The following is a 6,000-nucleotide window of genomic DNA, read 5'->3' on the forward strand; positions in this document are numbered from 1 at the left end:
ACTTAACGGAACTGCGCAAACTATCGAAACACTGCCAGTTTGGAGTGGGACTAGCAGATACGTTAAGGGACAAGTTTGTGTGTGGGCTTCAAAGTGAAGGAACCCAGAAACGGCTTCTATCAGAAAAGGATCTTATGCTGGACAAGGCTTTCAGCATGGCAGTATCACACGAAGCAGCCGCAAGGGGCGCTGCAGAGATGCAACAGAGACTGCAAGAATATGGCACCAATGAAATGTCATATGGAGCAGGGAAGTGTTATCGCTGCGGCAGAACAACACACGACCAGAAGGATTGTTGGTTCAAGGACCAAGTGTGCAGACAGTGTGGAAAAGCAGGACACATAGCAAGAGTCTGCAGGTCAGGGAAGAAAACCAACAGCAAGAAATCTCCACAGGAGAAGTACAAAAAGGTACATAAGGTGATGGACAGTAGTTCAGACGAACAGAAAAGTGATACAGACTCCGGAAGCAAGGAGCTGGGTTGTCTGAAAGTACATAAGGTAACCAAAATGGAGGATCACCAGACTATCTGGGTCACACTCAAGATAGACAGAGTCCAAGTGAAAATGGAATTGGACACAGGATCAGCCCTAACAGTCATAAACCAAAGGGACTACAAGCGGCTATTTTCACATATACCCTTGAAAGCTACAGAGATTGTCTTGAAGACGTACACGGGGCAAAAAGTCTACCCCAAAGGAAAAATAAGGGTGAAAGTGATATACAAAGGCCAGGAAATACCTAAAATGGACCTATATGTATTGCCAGATGGAGGACCACCACTACTAGGACGTGAATGGATCTGGAAGATACAATTAGATTGGCATTCCATACAGGCACTGAAGGTTGAGGCCAAAAAGGATGACGACGTCACACCTGGACGACTGTCAAAAATGCTAACTGACGCAAAAGAAGTGTTCCAGGAGGGACTCGGAACACTAAAAGGCATAACAGCAACAATTAAAATAGAGGAAAATGCAAGCCCAAAGTTTCTTAAGGCCAGACCAGTGCCTTATGCAATCCGACCAGCCGTCGAAGCAGAGCTGGAAGGGTTGGAACGTTCAGGAGTACTGTCCAAAGTAGACTGGAGCGAGTGGGCTACACCCATCGTTCCTGTAATGAAGAGGTCATTGAGTAATACGCCTGGGGAACCAAAGAAGGTCCGCATCAGTGGGGATTTTAAGGTGACAGTGAACCCAATCCTTCACATGGTACAATATCCGCTTCCACGGATTGAGGATATTTTCGCCTCGCTATCTGGAGGTAAACGCTTCACCAAAATTGATCTAGCCCAGGCATACTTGCAAATGGAGGTAGAAGAAGCCTCGAAACAATACCTCACGATCAACACTCATAAAGGTCTCTACCAATACAACCGGCTGGTGTTTGGGGTAGCATCAGCTCCGGCTATTTGGCAAAGGGCGATGGATCAAGTCCTGCAAGGGATTCCAGGGACCCAGTGTTATTTGGATGACACCCTGGTCACGGGCGAAAATGACAGTGAACACCTCGCCAACCTGGAGAAGGTGCTCACTAGATTAAAGGAATATGGGCTACGAGCTGATCGCCACAAGTGCGAGTTTTTCCAGAAGCAGATCTCGTATTGTGGCCACGTTATTGATGAAGAGGGGTTACATAAGTCCCCTGAAAAGATTGAGGCAGTAGTCAAGGCTCCAGCACCAGAAAACGTGTCACAACTGAGGTCGTTCCTCGGGCTGGTGAACTACTACCATAAGTTCTTACCAAATTTGTCTACAGTATTACACCCACTGAACACCCTGCTGCAAACGGGGGTACCATGGAAGTGGAATGACGAATGTAAACGAGCTTTCCAGAAGTGCAACGAATTGATCACATCAAAAGAGGTGTTGGCCCATTTCTACCCAGCACTACCAATTCGTTTGGCATGTGATGCATCAGCCAATGGTATTGGAGCGGTCCTGTCGCACAAATTCCCAGACGGGTTGGAGAGGCCAGTAGCCTTTGCGTCTCGGTCACTAACCTCAGCCGAGCGCAACTATGCCCAGATTGACAGGGAGGCCCTCAGCCTAGTATGGGGAGTAAAAAAATTCAACTACTATCTGCATGGGCAGAAGGTCACCTTGCTGACTGACCACCAACCACTTGTCTCCATCTTTAATCCAAAGAAGGGCGTTCTGGTGATGACTGCACAACGGTTACAAAGATGGTCACTTTTTCTAGGAGCGAACCAATATGAAAGAGAATATAAAGGCACGAAACAGCATGGAAACGCTGATGGACTATCACGCCTGCCACTGCCTACTGTGGAGGAAGCACCAGCAGTGGACCCTATCGAGATATTTTATTCGTCAATAATTGAACGATTGGCAGTAACTAACGCGGATATAGAGAAGGAGACCCGCAATGATCCGACACTGTCTCGGGTATATGATTTGACGGTGAGGGGATGGCCAACACATGGTGACTCACTGTTGCCAGCATTCTCATCCAGAAGAGAACAGCTGTCAGTATGCCAGGGGACAGTGATGTGTGGATCCCGAGTGGTAATTCCACCCAAGTTAAGGGAGAGAGTGCTAAATGAGCTTCACGAAGGTCATCTGGGAGGGGTAAAAATGAAAAGCCTTGCTAGGGCTAATGTGTGGTGGCCGGTGTAAAGTCTGTAGGTTGTGCAGTAAATAACTTCAGAGACTTTAGAAGTACAAACAAAACAGGTCTTTACTATTCAGAGGTCTGGGCGATTTCTGCCCTAGTTAACGTATCCCAACACTTATATACTGGTGTGGTCACTATCGGTATTACAGTATACATGAGCCAATAAATAGTGCCACCCTGAAGTAGTGCTCTTAAAGGCGAACGGTCACATTCTATAGTTCCCTTAAAGGTAAACGGTTACATACACAACACTCCTCCCTTCCTAGCTTATTACTTACAGAATCCCGTTAAACATACAATCTTCAATTTTATATAAACAGGTTGCAGATATACTCTCGATGGAGTCAACGTCATATAACAATTTACAGATATACTCTCGATGGAGTCAACGTCATATAACTTCATGTTTAACATAACATAATAACATATATAACTTCATGTCAAAACAGATCACAGATTCAGTCTCTGTGGAAAACAGTTCATAGATTCAGTCTCTGTGGTGTAGTCGGTTCACATTGCTGGAGTGACTCATTCAATAGTCCTTCCATGGGTTTAACAGTTTGAACTTCCGAACTGAATTGGCTCCGTTCGGAGGGACCACGTGTGTGATCTGGTAGAGGTAATCATGGTTCAGATGGGTCATCTTCTGTTTCGACTTTTCCTTTTCTGCTTCTTGGAGACTCTCTGGGCTCCACTGTCAGCTGCCAGCTGCATGCGCAGTTCCTCCTTCTCTTCCTCCTTTTTCCGTAGTAGAGCCACCTTCTCCCGATGTTCCGTAGACTTTCGGTGCTCCTCCATGATTTCTGTATGGTGGGAGTCGAAGTTACAAGTTGGGCAGGACAGGACATAGTAATATTCGGAGTCGTCCTGAGCTAGGCCAGCGAGAGGGTCTTCTATGTCCTCCCTACCCAGCTGGACGTCAGCCAGCTTTTGTTCCAAATCCAGACATCTTTCCTGAAGAGACTTCTTCACGTGTTCCGCTTCCTCTAACTTTTTCTGGGCTTTCAGCAAGTTGTTTACTAATGACTTCATTTGTGATTTTAATACTTCAACTTCCTTTGGAGATTGATTGATCGGACTATTCAATCCCTCTACCGGAGCAGTTGTTTCAGCGTTCTGTTGTTCAACCTTGACATGAGTCAGCGTACTTTTGGTATCTAAGGGTTGCTCTGCTGCCATCTTCTCAGTCTGTGTTGCAACCTCGGCTATTTCAATAACTTTTGAGAGCTCCAAACCCTTCTCCTCTGACGATTTAAGCTCATGTTCATGGCCCATTCTTACGGTCTCTGTGTTTCTTACAGTTCCCTTTTCTTCCACTGAAAAGATTTCCAGTTGCATCTGTTCTTCAAGTCGTTGGACCTCGGCCATTGCCGCTTCATATTTATTTTGTGTTTCCTTTAATAATTTAACGAGTTCTTGGACACCCTGTGATGTAAGAAAAAGGAGACTTACCATCAAGTAACTTTAAAGTAAGCTTTAAGTAACTTATAAACACACTATATACAAGAGAGGTCTTTACCATGCCTCTGGTAGAAGCCTCTTACAATACTGAACAGACCAGTATTTATACCAGTCCAACAGGAAGTGACATTTACAGGAAGTGAGGTATGTACACAGTTCATAGTTCATAGTTCATAGTTCACAGGAAGTGATGACATAACTTCCCGGAAGTTAGCATTTTTATCACATTCTTCCCTCCTGCAGGATTAGGAGGCTGTGGTCTACCTTTTGGTCCGTAGCCGCCGAACAAGGAAGAGTCGCACCCGTTTGGATTCCCGTCGTAGAGGGTCGCTGGTCCGCTTACATGCGGTTGGCCATTGGTCAGAGTCTGTGTGGCCTGGATTGCCCTGTGAAGGGTCGGGGAGATCATGGCTTCGAGTACGAGCCCCAATAGGTTCAAAGTCGGACTGCCTCTGTTCAGAGGGAGGTGCAGAGCTGGTCTGTGGCGGATCAGTACTTTCATGCGCGGTACTGGGAGGGTCGTAACCTTGAGCACGGGGTTCTACCGGCACCAAGCTAGTTGGTGTCCGATCAGGATCCTGGAGAGGGGTAGCCGATAGGTCCCAAGAGTTTCCTGGTGAAATGCCATCACCCGATGTCCCACTAGGTCCTGGTGGGCAGGGAGCCAGATCCCGTAATGATACGGTAGATTCTCGGCCGTCGGAATATCGTATGTTTGCATAGGTGGGGTTGGCATCGGTTAGTTCGACCTCGTCTACAAGAGGGTCATTTTTAGACGTCCGAACGTATCTTCGGAGTAATACAGGTCCAGGAGTAGTTAGCCATGACGGGAGTGATGTTCCATGAGATGAGCGACGCTGGAATCCAAAGAACCGCTCATGAGGTGTAGTATTTGTGGCTGTAGAAAGCAGGGACCGTATAGAGTGCAATGCATCCGGAAGCACTGTTTCCCATTGCTGGTCTGGTAGGCCCCGAGATCTTAAAGCGAGACGTACGGAATTCCAGATGATACCGTTATACCTCTCTACCTGCCCATTTCCGATGGGATGGTATGGTGTTGTTTTGCTTGTAGCAATTCCCCGTTCTGAGAGGTAGTCCTTGAGTTCCCTTGACATAAAGGATGGACCCCGATCTGAGTGAATATAAGCCGGCATGCCACAGAGAGAAAATACCTGCTCAAGGCAGCAGATTACTGTGGACGCCAGCATATTGGAGCAGGGGAAGGCAAACGGAAAACGTGAATATTCGTCGATCATGGTGAGCAAATATGTGTTCCGAGTTGAAGAGGGCACTGGGCCCTTAAAATCGATGCTAAGTCGTTGCATCGGTTGGGTTGCATGTATGAGTATACCATCTGAGGGGCGGAAGAACTGAGGTTTTAATTCCGCACAAAGCCGGCATTCTGAGCATATTTTTTTTACATCTCCAGTGGAAAAAGGGAGATTCCGTGATCGTACGAAATGTAGCATGCGCGTAACGCCAGGATGACACAAACCATTGTGGACATCCATGAGAGTGGAGGATGACATAGTGGAGCAGAATGCCCGTGTGAGGGTGTCCGGGGCCACATTCTCCTTGCCAGGCCGATAGAGAATGGTATAACCAAAAGAGGCCAGTTCCATCCTCCAAAGTTGTATTTTATTATTCTTAATTTTGGTTCGTTTTCGATTATCGAGCATGAAGGCGACTGATCGTTGGTCCGTGATCAATGTAAAGTGCTGGCGAGCTAGAAAATGGTTCCACTTCCGTACTGCCTCTATGATGGCTGTGGCTTCTTTCTCAACCGGAGGATAATGTAGCTCGGCACCTTGTAAGGTCCTGGACATAAATGCTACAGGACGACCTTCCTGATTCAGAGTAGCCGAGATCGCCACCTCCGAGGCATCACATTCAACCACGAAAGGG

Source organism: Somniosus microcephalus, chromosome 17 (genome assembly GCF_052327205.1).
Source record: "Somniosus microcephalus isolate GS21.2 chromosome 17, FLI_Smic_1.0, whole genome shotgun sequence".
Taxonomy (NCBI): domain Eukaryota; kingdom Metazoa; phylum Chordata; class Chondrichthyes; order Squaliformes; family Somniosidae; genus Somniosus; species Somniosus microcephalus.